The sequence below is a fragment of the Cebidichthys violaceus genome, unplaced genomic scaffold, assembly GCF_023349555.1.
Source record: "Cebidichthys violaceus isolate CVI_PGR_0920_01 unplaced genomic scaffold, fCebVio1.0.p SCAF_32, whole genome shotgun sequence".
NCBI classification, from domain to species: Eukaryota; Metazoa; Chordata; class Actinopteri; order Perciformes; family Stichaeidae; genus Cebidichthys; species Cebidichthys violaceus.
In genome coordinates this window covers 1,890,069-1,909,784 of record NW_027176506.1, presented here as the reverse complement: position 1 = coordinate 1,909,784, position 19,716 = coordinate 1,890,069, and the positions used below count along the sequence as shown (strand labels likewise).

Sequence of the window (19,716 nt, the reverse complement as noted above, 5' to 3'; positions counted from 1 at the left end):
GTTTGAACGGGTGTGCAAAGCAGCAGTCACTGCCATGACCCATTGAATGAACTGCACCACGACAAGGGAGAAATGTGTCAGGAGGTTGCCTCAGGAAGCAAACAGTTGGGGCTCATCGCTTCTCGGCCTTTTGGCTAAGATCAAGTGTAGTATCTGTTCTTATCAGTCTAATATCTGATATGTCCTCTATATGAGGATAATGTATTAAGCAGATTTTTAGCATTGGGAGATGAAAAAGGGGCTTGCTCCGTTCACTCCACGCATTGACCCGGTATTGCAGCGTTGCCGGGAACGGTGCACTCTTTAAATGCCTTGTGGACAACCAAACACCAATCTAAATGGATCAGTCTGTTGATTGATTTGACTCTGAAATGAACGACGCGAGTCACAGTCACTGTCTGTCTTCAAGGCCGGGACTTGTGGCAAACAAAGGCCCTGTTTACTCCTTACCGAGGCCCTTTGTGGAACAACACTGTGCTCCCAGCCTCAAATCACTGTATACATCAGCCCTGACTGCTTGGGGAAATTTCCAGCTCTGAATGCTAATTTCCGTCCTCCGAGTCAGATTGTGGGTGATGTCATTTTGTAGGCTCTATTTCGTTTGCAGATTGTCCAGAAAAGTGCAAGCGTAGCTGTGCAGCAGTGTCTGTTGTATGCTGTGAAGCTGTGTGTTGAGTAATGCAAATTGCCCGGGTTTGCCGAGAGAAGTGGGTGTGGCTTTTTGGATGGGCCTAAAATGATTGCGTGTTCTCCTCACCGATATTTTCCCTTCTTTGTGGGAGAAATGTGTTCCGAAGATCCTTCCATTGTTAGCATGCTTAGATTTTCGTTTGGTTGCTGGGCTGTGTTTGCTTTCTCAGAAGCAGAAACAGCTTGCCAAGGGAAGCTAATGCTGACTCTGGGATTATGCCATCTGGGAACCGTCATCCAGAGTACTGTGTCTGGGAATGCCACCCCTGTCTCTGTGTCTTCCAACTTATACTTACCTGGCAGGGAAGATACCATGATCAAGAAGGTGGTTCACGCAGGGCGAGGCTCAACCATTGCACTCCGGTTGTGCTGACCACTGCGAATTCCCCAAATGTGGGAATCTCGGCTGCATAATTTCTGGTAGTGGGGGACTGCGTTCGCGCTCTCCCCTGATTTTTAAGTTGAAAAAAATATCACCCGGTTGGTAGACGGACATGGACCTCAACATGCTGCTATTCCGCTTGCCGATTCCTGTAGCCGAGTCCTGGGCGTTTGTGAAAAGGAAGAAAGATGTCCTTAACTAGACCATGGTGCTTGACCATGGAGGGCTTGGACAGGTGTGCCAAGCAGCAGCCACTGCTATGCACCATTGAAAGAACTGCACCAGGACTGTGCTGCCAGCCTCAAATCACTGTATACATCAGCCCTGACTGCTGGGGGAAATTTCCAGCTCTGAATCAACAGTGAAATGAAGAAAAAATAACACAGCGAGATTTGTGCTTTTGAATGGAGGGAAGGAAATAGTATATTGGAGAATATTGCCCTCTTTAAGATGTGGGCAGGGGTGTGGCTTTGGATTTGGAACAGGGCACGTCAACTCAGGCTTACCATGAGCGTTTTGACTGGGACGACTAGGGTCTTCAGCTGCTCTCGACAAGAGTGCTGTACTTGCTTTAGTTTCTCTTCATAACGCACAAGTCTTTCGCCTTTTACTAAAGACTTCCGTGGAGAGGAACACCAATGAGTTAAACTTATTTTGGCAGGCTTTGCCGTTTGGCTGAGCCTTGTACACTTGTGAAAAGAAAGACAGCTGTCCTTAACTAGACCAAGGTGCTTGACTATGGAGGGTTTGAACGGGTGTGCAAAGCAGCAGCCACTGCCATGACCCATTGAATGAACTGCACCACGACAAGGGAGAAATGTGTTAGGAGGTTGCCTCAGGAAGCAAACAGTTGGGGCTCATCGCTTCTCGGCCTTTTGGCTAAGATCAAGTGTAGTATCTGTTCTTATCAGTTTAATATCTGATATGTCCTCTATATGAGGATAATGTATTAAGCAGATTTTTAGCATTGGGAGATGAAAAAAGGGCTTGCTCCGTTCACTCCACGCATTGACCCGGTATTGCAGCATTGCCGGGAACGGTGCACTCTTTAAATGCCTTGTGGACAACCAAACACCAATCTAAATGGATCAGTCTGTTGATTGATTTGACTCTGAAATGAACGACGCGAGTCACAGTCACTGTCTGTCTTCAAGGCCGGGACTTGTGGCAAACAAAGGCCCTGTTTACTCCTTACCGAGGCCCTTTGTGGAACAACACTGTGCTCCCAGCCTCAAATCACTGTATACATCAGCCCTGACTGCTTGGGGAAATTTCCAGCTCTGAATGCTAATTTCCGTCCTCCGAGTCAGATTGTGGGTGATGTCATTTTGTAGGCTCTATTTCGTTTGCAGATTGTCCAGAAAAGTGCAAGCGTAGCTGTGCAGCAGTGTCTGTTGTATGCTGTGAAGCTGTGTATTGAGTAATGCAAATTGCCCGGGTTTGCCGAGAGAAGTGGGTGTGGCTTTTTGGATGGGCCTAAAATGATTGCGTGTTCTCCTCACCGATATTTTCCCTTCTTTGTGGGAGAAATGTGTTCCGAAGATCCTTCCATTGTTAGCATGCTTAGATTTTCGTTTGGTTGCTGGGCTGTGTTTGCTTTCTCAGAAGCAGAAACAGCTTGCCAAGGGAAGCTAATGCTGACTCTGGGATTATGCCATCTGGGAACCGTCATCCAGAGTACTGTGTCTGGGAATGCCACCCCTGTCTTTGTGTCTTCTAGCTCATACTTACCTGGCAGGGAAGATACCATGATCAAGAAGGTGGTTCACCCAGGGCGAGGCTCAACCATTGCACTCCGGTTGCACTGACCACTGCGAATTCCCCAAATGTGGGAATCTCGACTGCATAATTTCTGGTAGTGGGGGACTGCGTTCGCGCTCTCCCCTGATTTTTTAAGTTGAAAAAAATATCACCCGGTTGGTAGACGGACATGGACCTCAACATGCTGCTATTCCGCTTGCCGATTCCTGTAGCCGAGTCCTGGGCGTTTGTGAAAAGGAAGAAAGATGTCCTTAACTAGACCATGGTGCTTGACCATGGAGGGCTTGGACAGGTGTGCCAAGCAGCAGCCACTGCGATGCCCCATTGAAATAACTGCACCAGGACTGTGCTCCCAGCCTCAAATCACTGTATACATCAGCCCTGACTGCTGGGGGAAATTTCCAGCTCTGAATCAACAGTGAAATGAAGAAAAAATAACACAGCGAGATTTGTGCTTTTGAATGGAGGGAAGGAAATAGTACATTGGAGAATATTGCCCTCTTTAAGATGTGGGCAGGGGTGTGGCTTTGGATTTGGAACAGGGCACGTCAACTCAGGCTTACCATGAGCGTTTTGACTGGGACGACTAGGGTCTTCAGCTGCTCTCGACAAGAGTGCTGTACTTACTTTGGTTTCTCTTCGTAACGCACAAGTCTTTCGCCTTTTACTAAAGACTTCCGTGGAGAGGAACACCAATGAGTTAAACCTATTTTTGGCAGGCTTTGCCGTTTGGCTGAGCCTTGTACACTTGTGAAAAGAAAGACAGCTGTCCTTAACTAGACCGAGGTGCTTGACTATGGAGGGTTTGGACGGGTGTGCAAAGCAGCAGCCACTGCCATGACCCATTGAATGAACTGCACCACGACAAGGGAGAAATGTGTTAAGAGGTTGCCTCAGGAAGCAAACAGTTGGGGCTCATCGCTTCTCGGCCTTTTGGCTAAGATCAAGTGTAGTATCTGTTCTTATCAGTTTAATATCTGATATGTCCTCTATATGAGGATAATGTATTAAGCAGATTTTTAGCATTGGGAGATGAAAAAAGGGCTTGCTCCGTTCACTCCACGCATTGACCCGGTATTGCAGCATTGCCGGGAACGGTGCACTCTTTAAATGCCTTGTGGACAACCAAACACCAATCTAAATGGATCAGTCTGTTGATTGATTTGACTCTGAAATGAACGACGCGAGTCACAGTCGCTGTCTGTCTTCAAGGCCGGGACTTGTGGCAAACAAAGGCCCTGTTTACTCCTTACCGAGGCCCTTTGTGGAACAACACTGTGCTCCCAGCCTCAAATCACTGTATACATCAGCCCTGACTGCTTGGGGAAATTTCCAGCTCTGAATGCTAATTTCCGTCCTCCGAGTCAGATTGTGGGTGATGTCATTTTGTAGGCTCTATTTCGTTTGCAGATTGTCCAGAAAAGTGCAAGCGTAGCTGTGCAGCAGTGTCTGTTGTATGCTGTGAAGCTGTGTGTTGAGTAATGCAAATTGCCCGGGTTTGCCGAGAGAAGTGGGTGTGGCTTTTTGGATGGGCCTAAAATGATTGCGTGTTCTCCTCACCGATATTTTCCCTTCTTTGTGGGAGAAATGTGTTCTGAAGATCCTTCCATTGTTAGCATGCTTAGATTTTCGTTTGGTTGCTGGGCTGTGTTTGCTTTCTCAGAAGCAGAAACAGCTTGCCAAGGGAAGCTAATGCTGACTCTGGGATTATGCCATCTGGGAACCGTCATCCAGAGTACTGTGTCTGGGAATGCCACCCCTGTCTTTGTGTCTTCTAGCTCATACTTACCTGGCAGGGAAGATACCATGATCAAGAAGGTGGTTCACCCAGGGCGAGGCTCAACCATTGCACTCCGGTTGCACTGACCACTGCGAATTCCCCAAATGTGGGAATCTCGACTGCATAATTTCTGGTAGTGGGGGACTGCGTTCGCGCTCTCCCCTGATTTTTTAAGTTGAAAAAAATATCACCCGGTTGGTAGACGGACATGGACCTCAACATGCTGCTATTCCGCTTGCCGATTCCTGTAGCCGAGTCCTGGGCGTTTGTGAAAAGGAAGAAAGATGTCCTTAACTAGACCATGGTGCTTGACCATGGAGGGCTTGGACAGGTGTGCCAAGCAGCAGCCACTGCGATGCCCCATTGAAATAACTGCACCAGGACTGTGCTCCCAGCCTCAAATCACTGTATACATCAGCCCTGACTGCTGGGGGAAATTTCCAGCTCTGAATCAACAGTGAAATGAAGAAAAAATAACACAGCGAGATTTGTGCTTTTGAATGGAGGGAAGGAAATAGTACATTGGAGAATATTGCCCTCTTTAAGATGTGGGCAGGGGTGTGGCTTTGGATTTGGAACAGGGCACGTCAACTCAGGCTTACCATGAGCGTTTTGACTGGGACGACTAGGGTCTTCAGCTGCTCTCGACAAGAGTGCTGTACTTGCTTTGGTTTCTCTTCATGACGCACAACTCTTTCGCCTTTTACTAAAGACTTCCGTGGAGAGGAACACCAATGAGTTAAACTTATTTTGGCAGGCTTTGCCGTTTGGCTGAGCCTTGTACACTTGTGAAAAGAAAGACAGCTGTCCTTAACTAGACCAAGGTGCTTGACTATGGAGGGTTTGAACGGGTGTGCAAAGCAGCAGTCACTGCCATGACCCATTGAATGAACTGCACCACGACAAGGGAAAAATGTGTTAGTTGGTTGCCTCAGGAAGCAAACAGTTGGGGCTCATCGCTTCTCGGCCTTTTGGCTAAGATCAAGTGTAGTATCTGTTCTTATCAGTTTAATATCTGATATGTCCTCTATATGAGGATAATGTATTAAGCAGGTTTTTAGCATTGGGAGATGAAAAAAGGGCTTGCTCCGTTCACTCCACGCATTGACCCGGTATTGCAGCATTGCCGGGAACGGTGCACTCTTTAAATGCCTTGTGGACAACCAAACACCAATCTAAATGGATCAGTCTGTTGATTGATTTGACTCTGAAATGAACGACGCGAGTCACAGTCACTGTCTGTCTTCAAGGCCGGGACTTGTGGCAAACAAAGGCCCTGTTTACTCCTTACCGAGGCCCTTTGTGGAACAACACTGTGCTCCCAGCCTCAAATCACTGTATACATCAGCCCTGACTGCTTGGGGAAATTTCCAGCTCTGAATGCTAATTTCAGTCCTCCGAGTCAGATTGTGGGTGATGTCATTTTGTAGGCTCTATTTCGTTTGCAGATTGTCCAGAAAAGTGCAAGCGTAGCTGTGCAGCAGTGTCTGTTGTATGCTGTGAAGCTGTGTATTGAGTAATGCAAATTGCCCGGGTTTGCCGAGAGAAGTGGGTGTGGCTTTTTGGATGGGCCTAAAATGATTGCGTGTTCTCCTCACCGATATTTTCCCTTCTTTGTGGGAGAAATGTGTTCCGAAGATCCTTCCATTGTTAGCATGCTTAGATTTTCGTTTGGTTGCTGGGCTGTGTTTGCTTTCTCAGAAGCAGAAACAGCTTGCCAAGGGAAGCTAATGCTGACTCTGGGATTATGCCATCTGGGAACCGTCATCCAGAGTACTGTGTCTGGGAATGCCACCCCTGTCTTTGTGTCTTCTAGCTCATACTTACCTGGCAGGGAAGATACCATGATCAAGAAGGTGGTTCACCCAGGGCGAGCTTCAACCATTGCACTCCGGTTGCACTGACCACTGCGAATTCCCCAAATGTGGGAATCTCGACTGCATAATTTCTGGTAGTGGGGGACTGCGTTCGCGCTCTCCCCTGATTTTTAAGTTGAAAAAAATATCACCCGGTTGGTAGACGGACATGGACCTCAACATGCTGCTATTCCGCTTGCGATTCCTGTAGCCGAGTCCTGGGCGTTTGTGAAAAGGAAGAAAGATGTCCTTAACTAGACCATGGTGCTTGACCATGGAGGGCTTGGACAGGTGTGCCAAGCAGCAGCCACTGCTATGCCCCATTGAAATAACTGCACCAGGACTGTGCTCCCAGCCTCAAATCACTGTATACATCAGCCCTGACTGCTGGGGGAAATTTCCAGCTCTGAATCAACAGTGAAATGAAGAAAAAATAACACAGCGAGATTTGTGCTTTTGATTGGAGGGAAGGAAATAGTACATTGGAGAATATTGCCCTCTTTAAGATGTGGGCAGGGGTGTGGCTTTGGATTTGGAACAGGGCACGTCAACTCAGGCTTACCATGAGCGTTTTGACTGGGACGACTAGGGTCTTCAGCTGCTCTCGACAAGAGTGCTGTACTTACTTTGGTTTCTCTTCATAACGCACAAGTCTTTCGCCTTTTACTAAAGACTTCCGTGGAGTGGAACACCAATGAGTTAAACCTATTTTTGACAGACTTTGCCGTTTGGCTGAGCCATGGACACTTGTGAAAAGAAAGACAGCTGTCCTTAACTAGACCAAGGTGCTTGACTATGGAGGGTTTGGACGGGTGTGCAAAGCAGCAGCCACTGCCATGACCCATTGAATGAACTGCACCACGACAAGGGAGAAATGTGTCAGGAAGTTGCCTCAGGAAGCAAACAGTTGGGGCTCATTGCTTCTCGGCCTTTTGGCTAAGATCAAGTGTAGTATCTGTTCTTATCAGTTTAATATCTGATATGTCCTCTATATGAGGATAATGTATTAAGCAGATTTTTAGCATTGGGAGATGAAAAAGGGGCTTGCTCCGTTCACTCCACGCATTGACCAGGTATTGCAGCATTGCCGGGAACGGTGCACTCTTTAAATGCCTTGTGGACAACCAAACACCAATCTAAATGGGTCAGTCTGTTGATTGATTTGACTCTGAAATGAACGACGCGAGTCACAGTCGCTGTCTGTCTTCAAGGCCGGGACTTGTGGCAAACAAAGGCCCTGTTTACTCCTTACCGAGGCCCTTTGTGGAACAACACTGTGCTCCCAGCCTCAAATCACTGTATACATCAGCCCTGACTGCTTGGGGAAATTTCCAGCTCTGAATGCTAATTTCCGTCCTCCGAGTCAGATTGTGGGTGATGTCATTTTGTAGGCTCTATTTCGTTTGCAGATTGTCCAGAAAAGTGCAAGCGTAGCTGTGCAGCAGTGTCTGTTGTATGCTGTGAAGCTGTGTGTTGAGTAATGCAAATTGCCCGGGTTTGCCGAGAGAAGTGGGTGTGGCTTTTTGGATGGGCCTAAAATGATTGCGTGTTCTCCTCACCGATATTTTCCCTTCTTTGTGGGAGAAATGTGTTCCGAAGATCCTTCCATTGTTAGCATGCTTAGATTTTCGTTTGGTTGCTGGGCTGTGTTTGCTTTCTCAGAAGCAGAAACAGCTTGCCAAGGGAAGCTAATGCTGACTCTGGGATTATGCCATCTGGGAACCGTCATCCAGAGTACTGTGTCTGGGAATGCCACCCCTGTCTTTGTGTCTTCTAGCTCATACTTACCTGGCAGGGAAGATACCATGATCAAGAAGGTGGTTCACCCAGGGCGAGGCTCAACCATTGCACTCCGGTTGCACTGACCACTGCGAATTCCCCAAATGTGGGAATCTCGACTGCATAATTTCTGGTAGTGGGGGACTGCGTTCGCGCTCTCCCCTGATTTTTAAGTTGAAAAAAATATCACCCGGTTGGTAGACGGACATGGACCTCAACATGCTGCTATTCCGCTTGCCGATTCCTGTAGCCGAGTCCTGGGCGTTTGTGAAAAGGAAGAAAGATGTCCTTAACTAGACCATGGTGCTTGACCATGGAGGGCTTGGACAGGTGTGCCAAGCAGCAGCCACTGCTATGCCCCATTGAAAGAACTGCACCAGGACTGTGCTGCCAGCCTCAAATCACTGTATACATCAGCCCTGACTGCTGGGGGAAATTTCCAGCTCTGAATCAACAGTGAAATGAAGAAAAAATAACACAGCGAGATTTGTGCTTTTGAATGGAGGGAAGGAAATAGTACATTGGAGAATATTGCCCTCTTTAAGATGTGGGCAGGGGTGTGGCTTTGGATTTGGAACAGGGCACGTCAACTCAGGCTTACCATGAGCGTTTTGACTGGGACGACTAGGGTCTTCAGCTGCTCTCGACAAGAGTGCTGTACTTACTTTGGTTTCTCTTCATGACGCACAACTCTTTCGCCTTTTACTAAAGACTTCCGTGGAGAGGAACACCAATGAGTTAAACCTATTTTTGGCAGACTTTGCCGTTCGGCTGAGCCTTGTACACTTGTGAAAAGAAAGACAGCTGTCCTTAACTAGACCGAGGTGCTTGACTATGGAGGGTTTGGACGGGTGTGCAAAGCAGCAGACACTGCCATGACCCATTGAATGAACTGCACCACGACAAGGGAGAAATGTGTCAGGAGGTTGCCTCAGGAAGCAAACAGTTGGGGCTCATCGCTTCTCGGCCTTTTGGCTAAGATCAAGTGTAGTATCTGTTCTTATCAGTCTAATATCTGATATGTCCTCTATATGAGGATAATGTATTAAGCAGATTTTTAGCATTGGGAGATGAAAAAGGGGCTTGCTCCGTTCACTCCACGCATTGACCCGGTATTGCAGCGTTGCCGGGAACGGTGCACTCTTTAAATGCCTTGTGGACAACCAAACACCAATCTAAATGGATCAGTCTGTTGATTGATTTGACTCTGAAATGAACGACGCGAGTCACAGTCACTGTCTGTCTTCAAGGCCGGGACTTGTGGCAAACAAAGGCCCTGTTTACTCCTTACCGAGGCCCTTTGTGGAACAACACTGTGCTCCCAGCCTCAAATCACTGTATACATCAGCCCTGACTGCTTGGGGAAATTTCCAGCTCTGAATACTAATTTCCGTCCTCCGAGTCAGATTGTGGGTGATGTCATTTTGTAGGCTCTATTTCGTTTGCAGATTGTCCAGAAAAGTGCAAGCGTAGCTGTGCAGCAGTGTCTGTTGTATGCTGTGAAGCTGTGTGTTGAGTAATGCAAATTGCCCGGGTTTGCCGAGAGAAGTGGGTGTGGCTTTTTGGATGGGCCTAAAATGATTGCGTGTTCTCCTCACCGATATTTTCCCTTCTTTGTGGGAGAAATGTGTTCCGAAGATCCTTCCATTGTTAGCATGCTTAGATTTTCGTTTGGTTGCTGGGCTGTGTTTGCTTTCTCAGAAGCAGAAACAGCTTGCCAAGGGAAGCTAATGCTGACTCTGGGATTATGCCATCTGGGAACCGTCATCCAGAGTACTGTGTCTGGGAATGCCACCCCTGTCTCTGTGTCTTCCAACTTATACTTACCTGGCAGGGAAGATACCATGATCAAGAAGGTGGTTCACGCAGGGCGAGGCTCAACCATTGCACTCCGGTTGTGCTGACCACTGCGAATTCCCCAAATGTGGGAATCTCGGCTGCATAATTTCTGGTAGTGGGGGACTGCGTTCGCGCTCTCCCCTGATTTTTAAGTTGAAAAAAATATCACCCGGTTGGTAGACGGACATGGACCTCAACATGCTGCTATTCCGCTTGCCGATTCCTGTAGCCGAGTCCTGGGCGTTTGTGAAAAGGAAGAAAGATGTCCTTAACTAGACCATGGTGCTTGACCATGGAGGGCTTGGACAGGTGTGCCAAGCAGCAGCCACTGCTATGCACCATTGAAAGAACTGCACCAGGACTGTGCTGCCAGCCTCAAATCACTGTATACATCAGCCCTGACTGCTGGGGGAAATTTCCAGCTCTGAATCAACAGTGAAATGAAGAAAAAATAACACAGCGAGATTTGTGCTTTTGAATGGAGGGAAGGAAATAGTATATTGGAGAATATTGCCCTCTTTAAGATGTGGGCAGGGGTGTGGCTTTGGATTTGGAACAGGGCACGTCAACTCAGGCTTACCATGAGCGTTTTGACTGGGACGACTAGGGTCTTCAGCTGCTCTCGACAAGAGTGCTGTACTTGCTTTGGTTTCTCTTCATAACGCACAAGTCTTTCGCCTTTTACTAAAGACTTCCGTGGAGAGGAACACCAATGAGTTAAACTTATTTTGGCAGGCTTTGCCGTTTGGCTGAGCCTTGTACACTTGTGAAAAGAAAGACAGCTGTCCTTAACTAGACCAAGGTGCTTGACTATGGAGGGTTTGAACGGGTGTGCAAAGCAGCAGTCACTGCCATGACCCATTGAATGAACTGCACCACGACAAGGGAGAAATGTGTTAGGAGGTTGCCTCAGGAAGCAAACAGTTGGGGCTCATCGCTTCTCGGCCTTTTGGCTAAGATCAAGTGTAGTATCTGTTCTTATCAGTTTAATATCTGATATGTCCTCTATATGAGGATAATGTATTAAGCAGATTTTTAGCATTGGGAGATGAAAAAAGGGCTTGCTCCGTTCACTCCACGCATTGACCCGGTATTGCAGCATTGCCGGGAACGGTGCACTCTTTAAATGCCTTGTGGACAACCAAACACCAATCTAAATGGATCAGTCTGTTGATTGATTTGACTCTGAAATGAACGACGCGAGTCACAGTCACTGTCTGTCTTCAAGGCCGGGACTTGTGGCAAACAAAGGCCCTGTTTACTCCTTACCGAGGCCCTTTGTGGAACAACACTGTGCTCCCAGCCTCAAATCACTGTATACATCAGCCCTGACTGCTTGGGGAAATTTCCAGCTCTGAATGCTAATTTCAGTCCTCCGAGTCAGATTGTGGGTGATGTCATTTTGTAGGCTCTATTTCGTTTGCAGATTGTCCAGAAAAGTGCAAGCGTAGCTGTGCAGCAGTGTCTGTTGTATGCTGTGAAGCTGTGTATTGAGTAATGCAAATTGCCCGGGTTTGCCGAGAGAAGTGGGTGTGGCTTTTTGGATGGGCCTAAAATGATTGCGTGTTCTCCTCACCGATATTTTCCCTTCTTTGTGGGAGAAATGTGTTCCGAAGATCCTTCCATTGTTAGCATGCTTAGATTTTCGTTTGGTTGCTGGGCTGTTTTTGCTTTCTCAGAAGCAGAAACAGCTTGCCAAGGGAAGCTAATGCTGACTCTGGGATTATGCCATCTGGGAACCGTCATCCAGAGTACTGTGTCTGGGAATGCCACCCCTGTCTTTGTGTCTTCTAGCTCATACTTACCTGGCAGGGAAGATACCATGATCAAGAAGGTGGTTCACCCAGGGCGAGCTTCAACCATTGCACTCCGGTTGCACTGACCACTGCGAATTCCCCAAATGTGGGAATCTCGACTGCATAATTTCTGGTAGTGGGGGACTGCGTTCGCGCTCTCCCCTGATTTTTAAGTTGAAAAAAATATCACCCGGTTGGTAGACGGACATGGACCTCAACATGCTGCTATTCGGCTTGCCGATACCTGTAGCCGAGTCCTGGGCGTTTGTGAAAAGGAAGAAAGATGTCCTTAACTAGACCATGGTGCTTGACCATGGAGGGCTTGGACAGGTGTGCCAAGCAGCAGCCACTGCTATGCCCCATTGAAAGAACTGCACCAGGACTGTGCTCCCAGCCTCAAATCACTGTATACATCAGCCCTGACTGCTGGGAGAAATTTCCAGCTCTGAATCAACAGTGAAATGAAGAAAAAATAACACAGCGAGATTTGTGCTTTTGATTGGAGGGAAGGAAATAGTACATTGGAGAATATTGCCCTCTTTAAGATGTGGGCAGGGGTGTGGCTTTGGATTTGGAACAGGGCACGTCAACTCAGGCTTGCCATGAGCGTTTTGACTGGGACGACTAGGGTCTTCAGCTGCTCTCGACAAGAGTGCTGTACTTACTTTGGTTTCTCTTCGTAACGCACAAGTCTTTCGCCTTTTACTAAAGACTTCCGTGGAGAGGAACACCAATGAGTTAAACCTATTTTTGGCAGGCTTTGCCGTTTGGCTGAGCCTTGTACACTTGTGAAAAGAAAGACAGCTGTCCTTAACTAGACCGAGGTGCTTGACTATGGAGGGTTTGGACGGGTGTGCAAAGCAGCAGCCACTGCCATGACCCATTGAATGAACTGCACCACGACAAGGGAGAAATGTGTTAGGAGGTTGCCTCAGGAAGCAAACAGTTGGGGCTCATCGCTTCTCGGCCTTTTGGCTAAGATCAAGTGTAGTATCTGTTCTTATCAGTTTAATATCTGATATGTCCTCTATATGAGGATAATGTATTAAGCAGATTTTTAGCATTGGGAGATGAAAAAAGGGCTTGCTCCGTTCACTCCACGCATTGACCCGGTATTGCAGCATTGCCGGGAACGGTGCACTCTTTAAATGCCTTGTGGACAACCAAACACCAATCTAAATGGATCAGTCTGTTGATTGATTTGACTCTGAAATGAACGACGCGAGTCACAGTCGCTGTCTGTCTTCAAGGCCGGGACTTGTGGCAAACAAAGGCCCTGTTTACTCCTTACCGAGGCCCTTTGTGGAACAACACTGTGCTCCCAGCCTCAAATCACTGTATACATCAGCCCTGACTGCTTGGGGAAATTTCCAGCTCTGAATGCTAATTTCCGTCCTCCGAGTCAGATTGTGGGTGATGTCATTTTGTAGGCTCTATTTCGTTTGCAGATTGTCCAGAAAAGTGCAAGCGTAGCTGTGCAGCAGTGTCTGTTGTATGCTGTGAAGCTGTGTGTTGAGTAATGCAAATTGCCCGGGTTTGCCGAGAGAAGTGGGTGTGGCTTTTTGGATGGGCCTAAAATGATTGCGTGTTCTCCTCACCGATATTTTCCCTTCTTTGTGGGAGAAATGTGTTCTGAAGATCCTTCCATTGTTAGCATGCTTAGATTTTCGTTTGGTTGCTGGGCTGTGTTTGCTTTCTCAGAAGCAGAAACAGCTTGCCAAGGGAAGCTAATGCTGACTCTGGGATTATGCCATCTGGGAACCGTCATCCAGAGTACTGTGTCTGGGAATGCCACCCCTGTCTTTGTGTCTTCTAGCTCATACTTACCTGGCAGGGAAGATACCATGATCAAGAAGGTGGTTCACCCAGGGCGAGGCTCAACCATTGCACTCCGGTTGCACTGACCACTGCGAATTCCCCAAATATGGGAATCTCGACTGCATAATTTCTGGTAGTGGGGGACTGCGTTCGCGCTCTCCCCTGATTTTTTAAGTTGAAAAAAATATCACCCGGTTGGTAGACGGACATGGACCTCAACATGCTGCTATTCCGCTTGCCGATTCCTGTAGCCGAGTCCTGGGCGTTTGTGAAAAGGAAGAAAGATGTCCTTAACTAGACCATGGTGCTTGACCATGGAGGGCTTGGACAGGTGTGCCAAGCAGCAGCCACTGCGATGCCCCATTGAAATAACTGCACCAGGACTGTGCTCCCAGCCTCAAATCACTGTATACATCAGCCCTGACTGCTGGGGGAAATTTCCAGCTCTGAATCAACAGTGAAATGAAGAAAAAATAACACAGCGAGATTTGTGCTTTTGAATGGAGGGAAGGAAATAGTACATTGGAGAATATTGCCCTCTTTAAGATGTGGGCAGGGGTGTGGCTTTGGATTTGGAACAGGGCACGTCAACTCAGGCTTACCATGAGCGTTTTGACTGGGACGACTAGGGTCTTCAGCTGCTCTCGACAAGAGTGCTGTACTTACTTTGGTTTCTCTTCATGACGCACAACTCTTTCGCCTTTTACTAAAGACTTCCGTGGAGAGGAACACCAATGAGTTAAACCTATTTTTGGCAGACTTTGCCGTTCGGCTGAGCCTTGTACACTTGTGAAAAGAAAGACAGCTGTCCTTAACTAGACCGAGGTGCTTGACTATGGAGGGTTTGGACGGGTGTGCAAAGCAGCAGCCACTGCCATGACCCATTGAATGAACTGCACCACGACAAGGGAGAAATGTGTCAGGAGGTTGCCTCAGGAAGCAAACAGTTGGGGCTCATCGCTTCTCGGCCTTTTGGCTAAGATCAAGTGTAGTATCTGTTCTTATCAGTCTAATATCTGATATGTCCTCTATATGAGGATAATGTATTAAGCAGATTTTTAGCATTGGGAGATGAAAAAGGGGCTTGCTCCGTTCACTCCACGCATTGACCCGGTATTGCAGCATTGCCGGGAACGGTGCACTCTTTAAATGCCTTGTGGACAACCAAACACCAATCTAAATGGATCAGTCTGTTGATTGATTTGACTCTGAAATGAACGACGCGAGTCACAGTCACTGTCTGTCTTCAAGGCCGGGACTTGTGGCAAACAAAGGCCCTGTTTACTCCTTACCGAGGCCCTTTGTGGAACAACACTGTGCTTCCAGCCTCAAATCACTGTATACATCAGCCCTGACTGCTTGGGGAAATTTCCAGCTCTGAATGCTAATTTCCGTCCTCCGAGTCAGATTGTGGGTGATGTCATTTTGTAGGCTCTATTTCGTTTGCAGATTGTCCAGAAAAGTGCAAGCGTAGCTGTGCAGCAGTGTCTGTTGTATGCTGTGAAGCTGTGTGTTGAGTAATGCAAATTGCCCGGGTTTGCCGAGAGAAGTGGGTGTGGCTTTTTGGATGGGCCTAAAATGATTGCGTGTTCTCCTCACCGATATTTTCCCTTCTTTGTGGGAGAAATGTGTTCCGAAGATCCTTCCATTGTTAGCATGCTTAGATTTTCGTTTGGTTGCTGGGCTGTGTTTGCTTTCTCAGAAGCAGAAACAGCTTGCCAAGGGAAGCTAATGCTGACTCTGGGATTATGCCATCTGGGAACCGTCATCCAGAGTACTGTGTCTGGGAATGCCACCCCTGTCTCTGTGTCTTCCAACTTATACTTACCTGGCAGGGAAGATACCATGATCAAGAAGGTGGTTCACGCAGGGTGAGGCTCAACCATTGCACTCCGGTTGTGCTGACCACTGCGAATTCCCCAAATGTGGGAATCTCGGCTGCATAATTTCTGGTAGTGGGGGACTGCGTTCGCGCTCTCCCCTGATTTTTAAGTTGAAAAAAATATCACCCGGTTGGTAGACGGACATGGACCTCAACATGCTGCTATTCCGCTTGCCGATTCCTGTAGCCGAGTCCTGGGCGTTTGTGAAAAGGAAGAAAGATGTCCTTAACTAGACCATGGTGCTTGACCATGGAGGGCTTGGACAGGTGTGCCAAGCAGCAGCCACTGCTATGCACCATTGAAAGAACTGCACCAGGACTGTGCTGCCAGCCTCAAATCACTGTATACATCAGCCCTGACTGCTGGGGGAAATTTCCAGCTCTGAATCAACAGTGAAATGAAGAAAAAATAACACAGCGAGATTTGTGCTTTTGAATGGAGGGAAGGAAATAGTATATTGGAGAATATTGCCCTCTTTAAGATGTGGGCAGGGGTGTGGCTTTGGATTTGGAACAGGGCACGTCAACTCAGGCTTACCATGAGCGTTTTGACTGGGACGACTAGGGTCTTCAGCTGCTCTCGACAAGAGTGCTGTACTTGCTTTGGTTTCTCTTCATAACGCACAAGTCTTTCGCCTTTTACTAAAGACTTCCGTGGAGAGGAACACCAATGAGTTAAACTTATTTTGGCAGGCTTTGCTGTTTGGCTGAGCCTTGTACACTTGTGAAAAGAAAGACAGCTGTCCTTAACTAGACCAAGGTGCTTGACTATGGAGGGTTTGAACGGGTGTGCAAAGCAGCAGTCACTGCCATGACCCATTGAATGAACTGCACCACGACAAGGGAGAAATGTGTTAGGAGGTTGCCTCAGGAAGCAAACAGTTGGGGCTCATCGCTTCTCGGCCTTTTGGCTAAGATCAAGTGTAGTATCTGTTCTTATCAGTTTAATATCTGATATGTCCTCTATATGAGGATAATGTATTAAGCAGATTTTTAGCATTGGGAGATGAAAAAAGGGCTTGCTCCGTTCACTCCACGCATTGACCCGGTATTGCAGCATTGCCGGGAACGGTGCACTCTTTAAATGCCTTGTGGACAACCAAACACCAATCTAAATGGATCAGTCTGTTGATTGATTTGACTCTGAAATGAACGACGCGAGTCACAGTCACTGTCTGTCTTCAAGGCCGGGACTTGTGGCAAACAAAGGCCCTGTTTACTCCTTACCGAGGGCCTTTGTGGAACAACACTGTGCTCCCAGCCTCAAATCACTGTATACATCAGCCCTGACTGCTTGGGGAAATTTCCAGCTCTGAATGCTAATTTCAGTCCTCCGAGTCAGATTGTGGGTGATGTCATTTTGTAGGCTCTATTTCGTTTGCAGATTGTCCAGAAAAGTGCAAGCGTAGCTGTGCAGCAGTGTCTGTTGTATGCTGTGAAGCTGTGTATTGAGTAATGCAAATTGCCCGGGTTTGCCGAGAGAAGTGGGTGTGGCTTTTTGGATGGGCCTAAAATGATTGCGTGTTCTCCTCACCGATATTTTCCCTTCTTTGTGGGAGAAATGTGTTCCGAAGATCCTTCCATTGTTAGCATGCTTAGATTTTCGTTTGGTTGCTGGGCTGTGTTTGCTTTCTCAGAAGCAGAAACAGCTTGCCAAGGGAAGCTAATGCTGACTCTGGGATTATGCCATCTGGGAACCGTCATCCAGAGTACTGTGTCTGGGAATGCCACCCCTGTCTTTGTGTCTTCTAGCTCATACTTACCTGGCAGGGAAGATACCATGATCAAGAAGGTGGTTCACCCAGGGCGAGCTTCAACCATTGCACTCCGGTTGCACTGACCACTGCGAATTCCCCAAATGTGGGACTCTCGACTGCATAATTTCTGGTAGTGGGGGACTGCGTTCGCGCTCTCCCCTGATTTTTAAGTTGAAAAAAATATCACCCGGTTGGTAGACGGACATGGACCTCAACATGCTGCTATTCGGCTTGCCGATACCTGTAGCGAGTCCTGGGCGTTTGTGAAAAGGAAGAAAGATGTCCTTAACTAGACCATGGTGCTTGACCATGGAGGGCTTGGACAGGTGTGCCAAGCAGCAGCCACTGCTATGCCCCATTGAAAGAACTGCACCAGGACTGTGCTCCCAGCCTCAAATCACTGTATACATCAGCCCTGACTGCTGGGAGAAATTTCCAGCTCTGAATCAACAGTGAAATGAAGAAAAAATAACACAGCGAGATTTGTGCTTTTGATTGGAGGGAAGGAAATAGTACATTGGAGAATATTGCCCTCTTTAAGATGTGGGCAGGGGTGTGGCTTTGGATTTGGAACAGGGCACGTCAACTCAGGCTTGCCATGAGCGTTTTGACTGGGACGACTAGGGTCTTCAGCTGCTCTCGACAAGAGTGCTGTACTTACTTTGGTTTCTCTTCGTAACGCACAAGTCTTTCGCCTTTTACTAAAGACTTCCGTGGAGAGGAACACCAATGAGTTAAACCTATTTTTGGCAGGCTTTGCCGTTTGGCTGAGCCTTGTACACTTGTGAAAAGAAAGACAGCTGTCCTTAACTAGACCAAGGTGCTTGACTATGGAGGGTTTGGACGGGTGTGCAAAGCAGCAGCCACTGCCATGACCCATTGAATGAACTGCACCACGACAAGGGAGAAATGTGTTAGGAGGTTGCCTCAGGAAGCAAACAGTTGGGGCTCATCGCTTCTCGGCCTTTTGGCTAAGATCAAGTGTAGTATCTGTTCTTATCAGTTTAATATCTGATATGTCCTCTATATGAGGATAATGTATTAAGCAGATTTTTAGCATTGGGAGATGAAAAAAGGGCTTGCTCCGTTCACTCCACGCATTGACCCGGTATTGCAGCATTGCCGGGAACGGTGCACTCTTTAAATGCCTTGTGGACAACCAAACACCAATCTAAATGGATCAGTCTGTTGATTGATTTGACTCTGAAATGAACGACGCGAGTCACAGTCGCTGTCTGTCTTCAAGGCCGGGACTTGTGGCAAACAAAGGCCCTGTTTACTCCTTACCGAGGCCCTTTGTGGAACAACACTGTGCTCCCAGCCTCAAATCACTGTATACATCAGCCCTGACTGCTTGGGGAAATTTCCAGCTCTGAATGCTAATTTCCGTCCTCCGAGTCAGATTGTGGGTGATGTCATTTTGTAGGCTCTATTTCGTTTGCAGATTGTCCAGAAAAGTGCAAGCGTAGCTGTGCAGCAGTGTCTGTTGTATGCTGTGAAGCTGTGTGTTGAGTAATGCAAATTGCCCGGGTTTGCCGAGAGAAGTGGGTGTGGCTTTTTGGATGGGCCTAAAATGATTGCGTGTTCTCCTCACCGATATTTTCCCTTCTTTGTGGGAGAAATGTGTTCCGAAGATCCTTCCATTGTTAGCATGCTTAGATTTTCGTTTGGTTGCTGGGCTGTGTTTGCTTTCTCAGAAGCAGAAACAGCTTGCCAAGGGAAGCTAATGCTGACTCTGGGATTATGCCATCTGGGAACCGTCATCCAGAGTACTGTGTCTGGGAATGCCACCCCTGTCTTTGTGTCTTCTAGCTCATACTTACCTGGCAGGGAAGATACCATGATCAAGAAGGTGGTTCACCCAGGGCGAGGCTCAACGATTGCACTCCGGTTGTGCTGACCATTGCGAATTCCCCAAATGTGGGAATCTTGACTGCATAATTTCTGGTAGTTGGGGACTGCATTCGCGCTCTCCCCTGATTTTTAAGTTGAAAAAAATATCACACGGTTGGTAGACGGACATGGACCTCAACATGCTGCTATTCTGCTTGTGGATTCCTGTAGCCGAGTCCTGGGCGTTTGTGAAAAGGAAGAAAGATGTCCTTAACTAGACCATGGTGCTTGACCATGGAGGGCTTGGACAGGTGTGCCAAGCAGCAGCCACTGCTATGCCCCATTGAAAGAACTGCACCAGGACTGTGCTCCCAGCCTCAAATCACTGTATACATCAGCCCTGACTGCTGGGAGAAATTTCCAGCTCTGAATCAACAGTGAAATGAAGAAAAAATAACACAGCGAGATTTGTGCTTTTGATTGGAGGGAAGGAAATAGTACATTGGAGAATATTGCCCTCTTTAAGATGTGGGCAGGGGTGTG

At 47.6% G+C, this 19,716-nt stretch overlaps 32 non-coding genes across 32 annotated transcripts; all 32 read left to right on the top strand.

Annotated features, from left to right (window-relative positions):
• The first annotated feature begins 114 nt into the window (after positions 1 to 114).
• LOC137882965 (U2 spliceosomal RNA) lies at positions 115 to 305 on the top strand. Its single transcript, XR_011104380.1, has one exon. It is a non-coding gene; the product is annotated as a U2 spliceosomal RNA (small nuclear RNA).
• Positions 306 to 978: 673 nt separating this feature from the next.
• On the top strand, positions 979 to 1,142 carry LOC137882752 (U1 spliceosomal RNA). The gene has a single exon (XR_011104176.1). It is a non-coding gene; the product is annotated as a U1 spliceosomal RNA (small nuclear RNA).
• Positions 1,143 to 1,638: 496 nt separating this feature from the next.
• Positions 1,639 to 1,753, top strand: LOC137882598 (U5 spliceosomal RNA). The gene has a single exon (XR_011104030.1). It is a non-coding gene; the product is annotated as a U5 spliceosomal RNA (small nuclear RNA).
• A 178-nt stretch (positions 1,754 to 1,931) lies between these two features.
• On the top strand, positions 1,932 to 2,122 carry LOC137882925 (U2 spliceosomal RNA). The gene has a single exon (XR_011104343.1). It is a non-coding gene; the product is annotated as a U2 spliceosomal RNA (small nuclear RNA).
• Positions 2,123 to 2,795: 673 nt separating this feature from the next.
• LOC137882690 (U1 spliceosomal RNA) lies at positions 2,796 to 2,959 on the top strand. The gene has a single exon (XR_011104116.1). It is a non-coding gene; the product is annotated as a U1 spliceosomal RNA (small nuclear RNA).
• A 497-nt stretch (positions 2,960 to 3,456) lies between these two features.
• LOC137882536 (U5 spliceosomal RNA) lies at positions 3,457 to 3,571 on the top strand. The gene has a single exon (XR_011103972.1). It is a non-coding gene; the product is annotated as a U5 spliceosomal RNA (small nuclear RNA).
• A 179-nt stretch (positions 3,572 to 3,750) lies between these two features.
• On the top strand, positions 3,751 to 3,941 carry LOC137882924 (U2 spliceosomal RNA). Its single transcript, XR_011104342.1, has one exon. It is a non-coding gene; the product is annotated as a U2 spliceosomal RNA (small nuclear RNA).
• Positions 3,942 to 4,614: 673 nt separating this feature from the next.
• On the top strand, positions 4,615 to 4,778 carry LOC137882689 (U1 spliceosomal RNA). Its single transcript, XR_011104115.1, has one exon. It is a non-coding gene; the product is annotated as a U1 spliceosomal RNA (small nuclear RNA).
• A 497-nt stretch (positions 4,779 to 5,275) lies between these two features.
• Positions 5,276 to 5,390, top strand: LOC137882650 (U5 spliceosomal RNA). Its single transcript, XR_011104079.1, has one exon. It is a non-coding gene; the product is annotated as a U5 spliceosomal RNA (small nuclear RNA).
• Positions 5,391 to 5,568: 178 nt separating this feature from the next.
• On the top strand, positions 5,569 to 5,759 carry LOC137883003 (U2 spliceosomal RNA). The gene has a single exon (XR_011104416.1). It is a non-coding gene; the product is annotated as a U2 spliceosomal RNA (small nuclear RNA).
• A 673-nt stretch (positions 5,760 to 6,432) lies between these two features.
• Positions 6,433 to 6,596, top strand: LOC137882735 (U1 spliceosomal RNA). The gene has a single exon (XR_011104160.1). It is a non-coding gene; the product is annotated as a U1 spliceosomal RNA (small nuclear RNA).
• Positions 6,597 to 7,091: 495 nt separating this feature from the next.
• LOC137882555 (U5 spliceosomal RNA) lies at positions 7,092 to 7,207 on the top strand. Its single transcript, XR_011103989.1, has one exon. It is a non-coding gene; the product is annotated as a U5 spliceosomal RNA (small nuclear RNA).
• Positions 7,208 to 7,385: 178 nt separating this feature from the next.
• On the top strand, positions 7,386 to 7,576 carry LOC137882959 (U2 spliceosomal RNA). Its single transcript, XR_011104374.1, has one exon. It is a non-coding gene; the product is annotated as a U2 spliceosomal RNA (small nuclear RNA).
• A 673-nt stretch (positions 7,577 to 8,249) lies between these two features.
• Positions 8,250 to 8,413, top strand: LOC137882687 (U1 spliceosomal RNA). Its single transcript, XR_011104113.1, has one exon. It is a non-coding gene; the product is annotated as a U1 spliceosomal RNA (small nuclear RNA).
• A 496-nt stretch (positions 8,414 to 8,909) lies between these two features.
• On the top strand, positions 8,910 to 9,024 carry LOC137882619 (U5 spliceosomal RNA). Its single transcript, XR_011104050.1, has one exon. It is a non-coding gene; the product is annotated as a U5 spliceosomal RNA (small nuclear RNA).
• Positions 9,025 to 9,203: 179 nt separating this feature from the next.
• Positions 9,204 to 9,394, top strand: LOC137882964 (U2 spliceosomal RNA). Its single transcript, XR_011104379.1, has one exon. It is a non-coding gene; the product is annotated as a U2 spliceosomal RNA (small nuclear RNA).
• A 673-nt stretch (positions 9,395 to 10,067) lies between these two features.
• LOC137882751 (U1 spliceosomal RNA) lies at positions 10,068 to 10,231 on the top strand. The gene has a single exon (XR_011104175.1). It is a non-coding gene; the product is annotated as a U1 spliceosomal RNA (small nuclear RNA).
• A 496-nt stretch (positions 10,232 to 10,727) lies between these two features.
• On the top strand, positions 10,728 to 10,842 carry LOC137882579 (U5 spliceosomal RNA). Its single transcript, XR_011104012.1, has one exon. It is a non-coding gene; the product is annotated as a U5 spliceosomal RNA (small nuclear RNA).
• Positions 10,843 to 11,020: 178 nt separating this feature from the next.
• LOC137882923 (U2 spliceosomal RNA) lies at positions 11,021 to 11,211 on the top strand. Its single transcript, XR_011104341.1, has one exon. It is a non-coding gene; the product is annotated as a U2 spliceosomal RNA (small nuclear RNA).
• Positions 11,212 to 11,884: 673 nt separating this feature from the next.
• On the top strand, positions 11,885 to 12,048 carry LOC137882734 (U1 spliceosomal RNA). Its single transcript, XR_011104159.1, has one exon. It is a non-coding gene; the product is annotated as a U1 spliceosomal RNA (small nuclear RNA).
• A 496-nt stretch (positions 12,049 to 12,544) lies between these two features.
• LOC137882535 (U5 spliceosomal RNA) lies at positions 12,545 to 12,659 on the top strand. Its single transcript, XR_011103971.1, has one exon. It is a non-coding gene; the product is annotated as a U5 spliceosomal RNA (small nuclear RNA).
• A 179-nt stretch (positions 12,660 to 12,838) lies between these two features.
• On the top strand, positions 12,839 to 13,029 carry LOC137882922 (U2 spliceosomal RNA). Its single transcript, XR_011104340.1, has one exon. It is a non-coding gene; the product is annotated as a U2 spliceosomal RNA (small nuclear RNA).
• Positions 13,030 to 13,702: 673 nt separating this feature from the next.
• Positions 13,703 to 13,866, top strand: LOC137882724 (U1 spliceosomal RNA). Its single transcript, XR_011104149.1, has one exon. It is a non-coding gene; the product is annotated as a U1 spliceosomal RNA (small nuclear RNA).
• A 497-nt stretch (positions 13,867 to 14,363) lies between these two features.
• LOC137882618 (U5 spliceosomal RNA) lies at positions 14,364 to 14,478 on the top strand. The gene has a single exon (XR_011104049.1). It is a non-coding gene; the product is annotated as a U5 spliceosomal RNA (small nuclear RNA).
• A 179-nt stretch (positions 14,479 to 14,657) lies between these two features.
• On the top strand, positions 14,658 to 14,848 carry LOC137882897 (U2 spliceosomal RNA). Its single transcript, XR_011104316.1, has one exon. It is a non-coding gene; the product is annotated as a U2 spliceosomal RNA (small nuclear RNA).
• Positions 14,849 to 15,521: 673 nt separating this feature from the next.
• LOC137882748 (U1 spliceosomal RNA) lies at positions 15,522 to 15,685 on the top strand. The gene has a single exon (XR_011104172.1). It is a non-coding gene; the product is annotated as a U1 spliceosomal RNA (small nuclear RNA).
• Positions 15,686 to 16,181: 496 nt separating this feature from the next.
• Positions 16,182 to 16,296, top strand: LOC137882574 (U5 spliceosomal RNA). Its single transcript, XR_011104007.1, has one exon. It is a non-coding gene; the product is annotated as a U5 spliceosomal RNA (small nuclear RNA).
• Positions 16,297 to 16,474: 178 nt separating this feature from the next.
• Positions 16,475 to 16,665, top strand: LOC137882921 (U2 spliceosomal RNA). The gene has a single exon (XR_011104339.1). It is a non-coding gene; the product is annotated as a U2 spliceosomal RNA (small nuclear RNA).
• A 673-nt stretch (positions 16,666 to 17,338) lies between these two features.
• LOC137882770 (U1 spliceosomal RNA) lies at positions 17,339 to 17,502 on the top strand. The gene has a single exon (XR_011104194.1). It is a non-coding gene; the product is annotated as a U1 spliceosomal RNA (small nuclear RNA).
• Positions 17,503 to 17,997: 495 nt separating this feature from the next.
• LOC137882534 (U5 spliceosomal RNA) lies at positions 17,998 to 18,112 on the top strand. The gene has a single exon (XR_011103970.1). It is a non-coding gene; the product is annotated as a U5 spliceosomal RNA (small nuclear RNA).
• A 179-nt stretch (positions 18,113 to 18,291) lies between these two features.
• On the top strand, positions 18,292 to 18,482 carry LOC137882920 (U2 spliceosomal RNA). The gene has a single exon (XR_011104338.1). It is a non-coding gene; the product is annotated as a U2 spliceosomal RNA (small nuclear RNA).
• A 673-nt stretch (positions 18,483 to 19,155) lies between these two features.
• On the top strand, positions 19,156 to 19,319 carry LOC137882819 (U1 spliceosomal RNA). The gene has a single exon (XR_011104242.1). It is a non-coding gene; the product is annotated as a U1 spliceosomal RNA (small nuclear RNA).
• Positions 19,320 to 19,716: the final 397 nt, after the last annotated feature.